At 37.6% G+C, this 13,668-nt stretch overlaps 1 protein-coding gene and 1 non-coding gene across 2 annotated transcripts in view; one reads left to right on the top strand and one right to left on the bottom strand.

Annotated features, from left to right (window-relative positions):
* LOC120780417 overlaps positions 1-13,668 on the top strand; it is a 147,657-nt gene that overhangs the window by 52,020 nt on the left and 81,969 nt on the right. The window lies entirely within an intron of this gene.
* Positions 7,077-7,281, bottom strand: LOC120780990. Its single transcript, XR_005705992.1, has one exon. It is a non-coding gene; the product is annotated as a small nucleolar RNA U3 (small nucleolar RNA).

Raw genomic sequence — 13,668 nt, 5'->3', positions numbered from 1 at the left:
GGTTATTTCAATTCTTAAACCCGGAAAACCTGAACATCTGATTAATTCTTATCGACCAATTAGTCTACTGATATTTATCTCTAAAGCATTCAAAAGAATATTTTTACGCAGGCTTTTGCCGGTATTGAAAGACAATCGTCTTTTCCGAATCATTAGTTTGCTTTCAGATTTCATGGCACAGTTGAATACTGTAATAGGGTAGAAAACTCGCCCCTGTGCTCCACATTCTTAATACAGCACAACCAACTTTGATTTGCAATGACAGCAACCTATGCTGATGGTACAGCACTGCTAGCATAAAGTGGCAATCTTACTATTGCTTTCAGGAAACTGCAGATGAAATTTAATGCTCTAGAACCGTCGCTTTCCAAATGGGACATTAGCATCAATACCGAAAAATTCACTTCCGTTTGGATCGTTCTTCTTCTTCTTAATTGGCGTAGACACCGCTTACGCGATTATAGCCGAGTTAACAACAGCGCACCAGTCGTTTCTTCTTTTCGCTACGTGGCGCTAATTGGATATTCCAAGCGAAGCCAGGTCCTTCTCCACTTGGTCCTTCCAACGGAGTGAAGGTCTTCCTCTTCCTCTGCTTCCCCCGGCGGGTACTGCGTCGAATACTTTCAGAGGTGGAGTGTTTTTGTCCATCCGGACACCATGACCTAGCCAGCGTAGCCGCTGTCTTTTAATTCGCAGAACTATGTCAATGTCGTCGTATATCTCATCGAAAGCGATATTCGCCGTGGCCAATGCGCAAAGGACAATAAATCTATCGCAGAACTTTTTTCTCGAAAACTCGTAACGTCCACTCATCGGTTGCTGTCATCGTCCAACCCTCTGCACCATATAGCAGGACGGGAATTATGAGCGACTTATAGAGTTTGGTTTTTGTTCGTCGAGAGAGGACTTTACTTCTCTATTGCCTCCTACTCAGTCTGAAGTAGCACCTGTTGGCAAGAGTAATCCTGCGTTGGATTTCCAGGTTGACATTGTTGATGGTGATTTTGCTGGTTCCCAAATATACGAAACTATCTACAACTTCAAAGTAGTGACGTGAGAGCCAAGTCGCGAGTGCGACGACTATTTGTTTGATGACAGGAGATATTTCGTCTTGCCCTCGTTCACTGCCATGCCATTTTCTGTCTGGAAATGCGTCTCGCTTCCCTCTTCAACTCTCGGTATCTATCCCATCCCGCACGTGTTGTGGTCGATCGTAACGTTGCGAGGTAGGCAATCTGTTTTCTCTCCGCTGCGACACGGCACTCCTCGTCGTACCAGCTGTTCTTTTGCACTTTCCGAAAACCAATGGTTTCGGTTGCAGCTGTACGTAAGGAGTTTGAAATGCCGTCCGACAGTTACCTTGTACCGAGTTGTTGACGAGTGCTCTCAGAGAGCAGGTGTGCAAGCCGAGTAGCAACTCGTTCTGCTGTCTGTTGTGATTGCAGCTTCTCGACGTCGAACCTTCCTTGTGTTTGTTGACGTGCGTTTTTTACTGCACAGAGGCAGGTGCAAATCTTGGCTGCAACAAGATAGTGGTCCGAGTCGATGTTAGGACCTCGGAGCGTAAGCACGTCTAGAACACTGGAGACGTGTCTTCCGTCTATCACAACAATGATCGATCTGGTTGGTGACTTTTCGATCCGGAGACAGCCAGGTAGCTTGATGTATCTTTTTGTGCTGGAATCTAGTACTACAGATAACCATATTTCGGGCCCCGGCGAAGTCGATCAGCCGCAACCCATTTGGGGATGTTTCCTCGTGGAGGCTGAATTTACCGACCGTAGTGCCAAATATACCTTTTTTGCCCACCCTGGCGTTACAGTCGCCAAGCACGATGTTGACGTCGGGGCGGGGCAGCTCTGATAGGTGCGCTCCAAGCGCTCGTAGAAGGCATCTTTGGTAACATCGTCCTTCTCTTCCGTCAGGGCGTGGGCACAAATCAGCGATATGCTGAAGAACCTCGCTTTGATGCGGATTGTGGCCAGACGTTCATTCACCGGAGTGAATGATAGTACTCGGCGACGGAGTCTCTCTCCCACCACGAATCCAACACCAAACTTGCGCTCCTTTATATGGCCACTGTAGTAAATGTCACAAGGACCTACTCGTCTCTGTCCTTGTCCCGTCTATCGTATTTCTTGGACGTCGGTGATGTCAGCCTTTATCTTCACGAGGACATCAACCATCAACATCCCAATTAAGGGTCCGGACATTCCAGGTGCATGCCCTTAAATCGTATTCCTTATTTCGTTTGCCATGGTCGTCATCAAAAGGGGGGTCTCTCAACCGAGGCAGTTGGTAATCTTTCATTGGGGGGGGGGGGGTTATTTTTACGTGGCCGGTCCCAAACCCAGCACACAACCCTATGTAGGGGATTTTCCGTCTTCTCACTTTAGCTCGCCTTCGAACAGATGGTCTTTGGCTATCCAGAGGTTACTTGGTCAAAGACCGGAAGTCGTGAGCTGCTTGAGCCATGTGTTATAGAATCGTTTCTGGCCACTTTCCTCACTTGCGTGAACTTCTACACATGACTCCATGATCCGTTTGGATCATTATGAAAATATATTTGCGATTCAACTGCTTAATAATAGTTTAGATCGTAAAAGATTGAAAGTCAAAGGGAAATATCTTAAGATGTAAAACGGTAACACACATACAATCACCAATCATACAGTTATAACAGTTATATGAGGGATAAGTCAAGCTTTCGCGCAATTGTATCTATTGTAGGTACAAATATACACTGCTGAGTGATCTGTAATTTTCATTGAGATAAAGCAAATATTTGCCGATGTGTGTGGATTAAAGTCACCTGGAAAAATGAAAATATTTATATTGGGTATTTGGGGGCTTATGGAACTATTGACCCGATTCAACCCATTTCTGATATATAGAATTACTATCGGAAATTATTTTGTCTGAATTTCCATTGTATATTTCACACACTGACCATTTTTCGGTCAAAAGTAAACTATAGTTATTGGGTCCATATATTTGGTACCTAGGGGCTTGAACAGTTTTGTTTGGAGTTGGACAAATTTTGATTATGAGGTGACATATTTAACAGGAATTATCAGTGCAAATTCTTATCCTGTTATATAAGAATAGCAATATTATAAATCTGTAAATTTAATATAATAATTATAAATAAAAGAGGGTGGCAGCGATATATGCCGCCATATTGTGGACAAAGTAAAACGACTGCGTACTCATATAAATAGCTTCCAATATTAAAAAATTGTTTAAAACTGGGAAGTGAAAGAACCAAATGGAATCTAAAATTTTTTTTATGTGGGAAGTAGGCGTGGTATAGTCTGATTTCGCCCATTCTCACCCTGTGATATAGGAATATGAGAGAAGTGCCACGTACTAAACTTAGTCGAAATCGGTTGAGAGGGTCCCGAGATATGTGACTTCACCATGAAGTGGGCGCTGCCACACCCATCGTCCAATTTTCACATCGGCTCAAGCTTTCTCATACCAACTCGGAGGTGAAACCTAATGTGTCTGACGTGATTAGTTATTGATTTATAGCTCTTTTAGTTTTGAACAGTATCGTTAAATGGCTAGTAAGCGGGGTTCCCTTCCGATTTCATTCCTTTTTTACACTGTTGGTAGAAGTTTTGTTTGTTGTGGCTTCAGTAGGTTAGGAGATATGTACATTAAACTTATTAGAGGTCGGGGCCACTTGCTACTGCGATGCCCTGTGCGAAATTACAGTTTTATGTCTTAATATACTGCTTAGTTATGATACTTCATAGGTTTTCGGTTCGGCCACAGTGAGCTTTGAAATCAACGAAATGTAAAGCAAAATGGCGCTAAATACTCAGATGTCCACTATATGGGTATTCGGGCAATACCCAATAATTTTGCAATGAATTGGCTGCAGCTTTGTTTGTTTTGCTGGGTTTTTCAATAAGAGCGCTAAAAAAGTTTTTTCAAATAAAACTAAAAACCGTTTGGGATATCAATGTGTTTATTTAAAGACCCAATTTATTGGGGAATACAAACCCCTGGTGCCTCAGTATGCGCTTACACTCGCGCGAGTGTTTAAAATAAAAAAAAGGAGTTGTATATTTAAAAGGTACAATTTATTTAAAAAGTTATCCGTTGTTTGCATTACAATGGTTTGTCGCGTCGAATTGAATTAGGATGAGTTGGATCGTTGTCGGCGCGGGTGGAACGATGACGATCGAAGCCAAAGTGAGAATTCCGCGGCGCAGCGTGGATTGGAAAGTATGAAACGTTTTGGATGGGCGGCTTGTGTCGTACGAATATTAGATAACGAATGTGTGTATGGCGAATATTCAAATCCTTTTGTTGGTTTAGCGGCATGCGATGTCGTCGTGTGGTGACCGCTAGCTGGCTGTGGTGTCATCAGCTGTGGTGAATTGAGCTGTTTTATTAGGATGCGCCAGTTTTACCGGGTAGAGTGGGTTGATGCTTAACTCTTTTAACACAATGAAATTCTTTATTTCTGTAAAAGTACATTCGATCCCAGGTAGGAAATCACCAATGGCCCAGCCTTTAACCAAGCCGTTCCCAAGACTTGGCAAGCTTATATCAGGCTTGGTATCCAAGCCCGGACCAATATTGGATGAGCATTGGAATGTAACGTGGGGCCAGACCTGGTAACTACGGCTGGCCCAGGCCGTCTTATTAACACTGGTCCAGGCCCTGAAACCAGCGCCGTTCCAGGCTTATTTTTTTTTTTAATACCTTGGCTTAGCCAAGGTTCAGATGTAATTTGAATAGGTATTTTGTGGATTGGCACATTCAATGAAGAACGATTTATCGGAAGTAATTATGTTTAATTGTCTTTATTACATTATTAATATAATATATATTGTTATACTACATATACTTTAAATGGACTTCATCCACATGGAAAATGAAAAATAAGCATTATGTTGTCGTAACTAAACAAAACTCCCGATAATAATGAACAAAAAACATTAACGTAACTCCTTTTTTTTAAACACGAAAATAAAAAATTGGTGCCTGAATTGTCGTAACTGGACAAACCCCCTGATAATATTGAACAAAAAAATTAACTTTAAAAATTAACTCCTTTTTTTAACCCGAAAAACAGTAAATTCGCAAAATTTAGATTTCACTGACTGGTGAGTTCTGGTTCGATCCCTCTAAGCTCTTTTTTCAGTTAAACTGCACCAACTTCCTTTTTACGCTGTATGCATCCTCCATATCTGTCGCCAGCACCTGCTAGCCAATCACTTGTACGAGTAATCGTAATAATCTTCAATGGTTGATTAGAGTCTTTATATTTTGTCTCAATGAAATCTGGAAACCGAGTAAAAAATCAATGAAAACCAAATAAGTCAGTCACCATGAATGGACTTCGTATACAAACCTCTCATACAAGCAAAAGTCGCTGTTGCACTGAAATTTTTTTTCCCTTTTCCTTTGACAACACGGGCCACGCCCCTATAATTAAGTTGAACTTCTTTGGCGAGTAATTCCTTGAGGATCTTCTTAATGTCTGCAGCGTAATTGGATTCTTTATGCGTTAACACACTCATAAATTCTTTCTGAAAAAAAAAACACAAAAATATTCTCAGACAATTGGTAAAGTCAATAATAACGCCTCAAAATATAAATATATTCCAAATAAACTCACAAGTGTCACACGCTTGCTCAAAGCCTTTTCAGGGTCAGCCAAATTGTCCTCATGCATTGGGTCGAGAGTCCTCTCAAAATCGAGGAACTCTTCCAAAGTCTTAATAGGAAAGTTTGTAGATAATCCTTCCCTAGGGGACGCCATGGGTTGAGCTCCAGCAACATGATGCATGGTCATGTTAATCTTCTCTTCGATTTTTCCATTTAAATCGTACTGGATGCATCGTTTTAAGTTTGAGAAATCGTCACGTAGTTTGTACATGAGGAAATCCAATTTAGCATCCCAGTAATCCATGACAAATTCTGAAAAATGAGAAAAAACAAAGAAAATACACAAATTTCCTCCACAATATGGTTGGTAATTACCTTTAAGAGGATCGCCTGTGGCACTCCCAGCTTTTTGTCCAAGATTTTTCATTACATTTAAAAAAAAGGTGCGTGGAGTTCCTACGCGCGGATGAAGTTATACTTCTTAGTGATATTCCAAGAAATGCATATCATTTTGTATGAAAGAAAACTAGAAAACTTAAATTCACATTTTATAAATTTATTATGCACATAAAATGAAGAATAAAGCAAAGTCTAAATGAAGGAACTTTGACTAGAAATGTAGTTCTATCTCTTCGTTGCGGAAGAGAATATGCAGCGTAATCATCTCTCTTTTGTAATCCATCAACACGCGTTGAAGGCCCAGCAGTTATCGGTGCGCGTTCAGAAATTGAAATCATATTTTCATCACCTATCAATATACTTATTACATGTGCGCGCATTGACTTGCATGTTCATACATTCATATATACTTATATGTACATATATTTACATACATTGCCAAACAAATAATGCACAAGCATACAAACATACATATGCGTACACATATGAATATGTCACCAACAAAAAATTGATCTTCACAAGACAATATGGCAGCCAAATTGGCGAAGAACAAGTGTAGTACATTTTACAAAAAAAACAATTTCATTCATGAACGCTGGCGCAAATTCCACAAGCGATCTCGCTTCATTCATAAAAACAGAGGCCGTAACATCTCTCCGAGCATGCCTTTGCCAACAAGTCGTCTTTTCGCGACGATGGCAAAAGCTAAAAATCATAAATTGCACAACTTTCTGGTGCTTCTCGCAAAACTCTGCGTCGATATGTATTCACGATCATACGTATGCATACATACATATTTACGCATGTTTGTAGGCGAAGCTGCTACAGCGGCAAGGGGTGACAATCGGCGGCCACTATTTTACTTATGCCATAGAAATTCTATTGCTACGAATATGGAAATGACAACGAAATAATGCAAATATGCATATTTCTAAATATTAATTTCTTTGAAGAAATGAAAGGAATGAATGATCCTGAGAAGTATAGTCTTAACTTTTCAACGGCCAACGCAGAGCATTTCAACCAAGAGGAATTTATTCATTAAAATCACCACTCAGAAGTGGTTTTATACATTGTAAGCGAACGATTTTCGAAGAAACATCATTTCTAATATGCCACAAGACAAAATTGGAAATTAACTTCTTAAACCTCACGCTGTCAGATAAAACGAAAATACTTCGTCATCGCGGGTCGATTTCCAAAAAAATGTAAATGAAGACTAACTACAGAAATGATTATGTAAAGTATAGCCTTAATTTTTCAACGGCCAACGCAGAGTATTTCAACCAAAAGATACGCAAAATAGTTGAGAATTCGCAGAAATGAAGGACAAACGAAAAAAAAAGAAGTATAACTTCAATAATGCACAAGCATACAAACGTACATATGCGCACACATGTGAATATGTCACCAACCAAAAATTGAAACATTGTTCTACAAAAACAACAACAGCATAAGCATGGCAATATTGCGTTGTTGGTAGAAAACCCGAGATGTGCCGAAAGAAACGAACAAACGATCGCCGATTGTCACCGCTTCGCTTGCTGCTCGAACATCTTCGCAGACAAGGTTGCGTTAGATTCATATTGAGCAAGGTTGCGCAACCTGAATCTTTCGCAACCTTTTCCGAACTCGTATAAGAAGTATAACTTCAATAATAAATGCATAATATCTAACGGGAAATCTTTAACTGGATCAAAATTAGGAATCTGAAGCAATGGTGAAACCAGAAGTTGCTGCCTTTTTTTATCCCTGAAGTGATGATTGACTTCTGTTTGAGTGACAAAGTTCGCTTTCGTTCCTAATGCACAGTTCAAATCAGGATAAACTCTTCTTCGATTCAGAGTTTCCCCTTGAACTGTACATCTTTCACAGCCATAAAAGGCTGTTGGCCCTTTTATGCACTTGAGGAATGCCCTCGCTGGACTATCCGCAACAATAGCTTTATTTCAAAATTGAATTTACAACCATCGATGGTTATGCCTTCGAGGATTATTTTTTTAGCTTCCTCCACGAAATCACTCAAAAAATCACTCAAATTTTTTGGCTTGGACCTACCATAAAACAAGGCTACCACAAAAGGACTGCAGGTATATTTTTTTGTCACCAACTTCATCGTAATAGGCCAGAGACTTCCTTTGGAATAATGGTATACCTTCAATCCATCTATATGAACTAACACACGTATGTTTTTTTCTTTGTAGACATTCACGTCTATTCGTTTCTCCAAACCATTTCGAATTCCGAGATAAAAAAAATCCCCAATCTGATCTTTATACGCCATCATCGGTTTGGTTTTCACTCGGTGATTGAAGCCAAGAAGTTTATGGGCAGTGGATGGCACTTCAGTGTGTCCTTCACTACGCAGAATTTCTAAAAATCCACTGACCACTTTCATCTTGATGCTGCCTATATTATCAAGTGTTAGCTGGCGTATTTTCTCAGTGAGGGTCTGAGGTGCTTTAATCTCAATTCCTGAGTTCATCAGCTCGGTCTGTTGAGGGGCTGCATCTGCTCCTAGACTGACAGATGCTATTGCGTTGTCATCATCGTCGTCAACCGACATAAAACTTGAACACCCTGCGAAACTCTCTAGCGATGTATCTTGTTGTAGAACTCAACTTGGAGATTCTGCACAATTTTCTAAATCATGAGATGGCTTTGCTTGGTTAGGATTCCTTTCGTCTTTCTGTGCTTGGAGCAAGTTTTTATCAGAAGAATCCGTTGATTCATCACGAATATCCTCATCAGAACTGTCCACACTATTATTATCATTAGAATCACCAATTTTTTTAAAAAAAACGGTATTTTTCACTCGTTCCCGCGAATTCGAATACCCTGTGGAACTCAAGATTGAACACCACTCATTATTCGAATTTAATTTGTAGACGTTGACATTTGTGTTCTCCATGGAAGCGCCATCTGGATGTCAATATTATAAATATTGAGAAGGAAATTAATATGGGGTTGGCAATGAAGCATTATACTATTAGACATTGCAACGTTTTGATTTCGCAGCAAAGTAAAATCAGGATGCAGCCTGATTGAAAAGGAATCAATTTCAGCCAGCCTGGGCCCAGGACTAGCCGAGAAACTATAAGCCAAGGCTGAAAGAAATAGACTTCTTCCAGACTTGGTACAAACTTGGCAACCAGGCTTGATACCAGGGAGGTATCCAAGCCTGGACTTTACCCGGTGTGGCTAAGAAACCAAGCCTGGTTCAGTCCCGGACTACCAAAGCCAGGTTAACCACGACTAATCCACGGTTGATCCGGTCGTGAACTCGATTTCTTTTGCATGGGATCATTTCGTGAGATAACACGTTCACCAAGCTTGATTTTCAATAAATCGTCGGTCTTGTTGGAACCCCAAGTCCATACCATCCAATTTGTTTTACTTAAAATAACTTTTGTAGCGCTCTTAATGAAAAACCCGCACTTTAGATTGTGACATCTGACTCCAAATTTCGGTAGTAAATTTTAATAATTTTGACTCGTTGTTGGGTCATATATTTATTATTTATTTTTATATACAGCTGTTATCAAAATAGCGTTGCAGAAAAAAATAATGTAAATGAAACTTAATTTTTAGGAATAATTTTTATACCCTGAACATGATATATTAAGTTTGTCACGAAGTTTGTAACACCCAGAAGGAAGCGTCGGAGACCCTATAAAGTACATATATAAATGATCAGTATGTTGAGCTGAATCGATTTAGCCATGTCCGTCTGTATATACGAACTAGTCCCTCAGTTTTTAAGATATCGTTTTTAAATTTTGCAAACGTCATTTTCTCTTCAAGAAACTGCTCATTTGTTGGAACTGCCGAAATCGGATCAGTATAAAATATAGCTGCCATACAAACTGAACGATCGGAATCAAGTTTTTGTAAGAAAAACTTTTGCATTTGACAAGATATAGGCTATGTTCGTAAATGCATCATGACTTGCAGCATAAGCAACAGTAGCAACACTGCAAGTTTGACGTTTGATACTTCTTATACAATTTTTGACAATTTGCAGATACATTTGTTTGCATTTTTGAACGCGTATAGTACTAAAATGGAAATTTTGCTGAATCTAACACTAGACGAAATTTGTGAGCAAAGAAATGATAGATTTTCTTTAAATTTAAGAAAAAGAAGGGTATTGAAGTCAAAAAGAAAAATTTGTAGGTACAATTATTATTAACATAATTTAACTAAATTCCAATACAAAAATTAAAATAAAACAGTTTTGCACTTACTTTTCGTCAGACATCGTAGTTAAATGCAGTAAACAATTTTTTGATAGAAATTATGTATGACAGTTGATAGAAGTGTTGCTTTTTTGAACGCTTGATTATTGCAGTGTTGCAATATTGCATTTCTGAACGTTCTGTTTGTTATGCAATCGTCATGATGCGCGTCATGATGCATTTACGAACATAGCCATATTCACGAAATTTGATACAGATTAGTTTCTAAAGCAACGATGTAATCTCCGAAGAAATTGTTCAGATCGGTTAACTATAGCATATAGCTGCCATACAAACTGAACGATCGGAATCAAATGCTTGTATGAGCTTCGGTGCAGCCGAAGTTAATTTTTTTCTCGTTTTATCTTACATAAGTAGTAATAAAAAATATGAACAAATACAGCAACTTCATGTTATATAAGTTACAAAACGTTTAGTTAGTTTTAATAAAAACCGAGGGGGGTTGCACTCCGGCAGTGCAGGCAGAAGTGAAAACTTGAACTTATGGCGCATTGGGCACTTTTTTGGGTGAGCATTTTTAGGTGCGCTCGCGACATGAGAAATTGTATCTACATAAAAAATCAAGTTTATCTAATCAATGTGGGCACTTTTTGAATATACATGAAGTATAATAATATAGAAACTATATTCGAAGGAAGTGGTTTTATTTGAATGAGTAAATATTAGTAAATAGTAAATACAAAATTTATTAATTCTCATCCATAATTTCAACAACTCTTACATCTATCATTATCAGCATTTTCATCATTATTATCAGTATTTTCATCAAATTCTAAAACTGAAACAATAGGTCTATGGTAACTAAAGTATGAAATGAACAATTTTGATTTAAATCTATTTATATATCTTGTGAAGGCACAATTCCGATTTCTTTGGCGCCGCGATTTGAAGGTACCGTTGGAAAGAGGAAGTCCTCCTGATTAAAAAATATACAGGGTTATAGGTACCGCAAACGCTTAGTTTACGAGATATTCGACCTTAAAGTTCAAAAATTCGCAAAATTCGAACTTTTAAAGAAGCTATTTCACCACGTTAAGCCCACTTTATTCACATTTTTCTCTTCAAATTAATTAAATTACACTATAATCTTTTAAATAAATCCACATTTTACACTTTTAGCAGGTTTTTTATCTAAAAAATCTTTATTTTAAAAATTACATTTTTCGCTCGTTTGAACCTCATTTGTTTACCAAAAATTACGAAGAAATGGAGCGCTGCCATGTGATGACAAGGCAATTCGCTGAAATTCCTCTTTTTCGCAAAAATTCCTCTATTCATGCGTATGGATATTTTCTTTTTTAAATTTATTCAGCAAATAAGTAATATTATATACATGTATTAATAATATTATATAATAATATTATACATATACATATGTATACATATGTATAAGTAATCTTATATAATAATGCTACGTAATAAAGTGTAAGGTTACAGTACAGTACGAAAACTCAAATTTTGTTTCAATATGAATGCATGATAACCGTAAAATATAACCACTCCCCTATACCCCATTTATACGGAAATTCGGTTTGTTTACCCCTCCGCCAAAGTAATCGGAATCGTGCCCTTGTGAATACTGCATCAATAGTAGTTTTGTATTTTGTTGTGCTAAGATTGCGATCATTGGTAAGTTCTTTGATATTCCACTTTTAACAGCGGAAAATGCGTACAAAACACACCTCTCAAACAGAGAACATAAAGACATTTTCTATTGTGTTCTCTGTCTCACATACCCACGAATATGAAGACATAAATATGTATATGTGTGCATGACCATGATGATACTCCCAACCACAGCATTGTGATATTTTCATGCTTCAATTTTTGCTTTGAACCAGGCAATCGCAATGTATGCAAATACTATGTATACTTTTGCGTTTGCCGTCGGCATTTCCATAATGGCATGTAAACATACATAAGTATGATATGAGTAGGTATAATTTTGTCTGAATGCATGAATAGTAATATTTATAGCCAATCTGGACTTGCATATTTAATAATTTTACTTGATGTTTACATAATATGCTATACTAATAAATATTTTTGTATTATGTCGTCTATCGTATTAATCTTATTATCTGCTCATATGATTGCATGTATACGCATGTGCGCATTCAGAAATTCAAATCATGATTTTATCACTTATCAATATATTACATGTGCGCGGATTGATCTGCATGTTCATATACATTCATTTATACTTATATGTACATATATTTGTATAAGTTAGCACCAGCTAACCCACTAGCAAAAGGTAATAGGTAGTGTATGAGTTGGTAAGAGCCAAAGTGAGGGTCTTACTGCTGAATTCATTGCTGAATTTTAACACAGCGATGTCCTAGGAATTTCAGAACAGATCAACTCACATACCTAAATATATGAATCGATCAGTTGTACGCATTACCAAGCTATATATCTGAAGACATGAATTAGTCAGTTGTAAGCATTACCGGCTTACATACCTGGGTATACGAATCTATCAGTTGTGCGAATTACCGGCTCACATACCTAAATATATGAATCGATCAGTTGTGCGCATTTCCTACTAAAACGAATCCAAAATAAATATCTTATAGTTTTATATTTTTTAATTCAATTAGAAATAATAAAGAAATCCATTTCAGTACAAATTACTAAAATTAAGATTTTACATTTAAAAATAATGTCAATGTTACTTAAATTAATTGTTTTCATACTTTAATTTATTATATTTGTTTATCTTTTTGTTTTTTCAAAGAGCCCGCTTTGTGATATCGGTTTTTACCCATCTTGAAAGCTCTTTTGAGCTCCCGCTCATAATCGCCTTTAGTGAAACCTTCAACTTGCATTGCTTCTAAAAAACACAACTAAAAGACACAGGTAGAAATAGGGTATATTTACGAATATATATGAATAGTAATATTTATAGCCAATCTGGACTTGCATATTTAATAATTTTACTTGATGTTTACATAATATGCTATACTAATAAATATTTTTGTATTATGTCGTCTATCGTATTAATCTTATTATCTGCTCATATGATTGCATGTATACGCATGTGCGCATTCAGAAATTCAAATCATGATTTTTTTCACTTATCAATACATTACATGTGCGCGGATTGATCTGCATGTTCATATACATTCATTTATACTTATATGTACATATATTTGTATAAGTTAGCACCAGCTAACCCACTAGCAAAAGGTAATAGGTAGTGTATGAGTTGGTAAGAGCCAAAGTGAGGGTCTTACTGCTGAATTCATTGCTGAATTTTATCACAGCGATGTCCTAGGAATTTCAGAACAGATCAACTCACATACCTAAATATATGAATCGATCAGTTGTACGCATTACCAAGCTATATATCTGAAGACATGAATTAGTCAGTTGTAAG

This window comes from Bactrocera tryoni, unplaced genomic scaffold (genome assembly GCF_016617805.1).
Source record: "Bactrocera tryoni isolate S06 unplaced genomic scaffold, CSIRO_BtryS06_freeze2 scaffold_25, whole genome shotgun sequence".
In the NCBI taxonomy this organism is placed as follows: Eukaryota; Metazoa; Arthropoda; class Insecta; order Diptera; family Tephritidae; genus Bactrocera; species Bactrocera tryoni.
The sequence above is the reverse complement of the archived record's forward strand: the minus strand, read 5'-3'. Positions and strand labels throughout refer to the sequence as shown.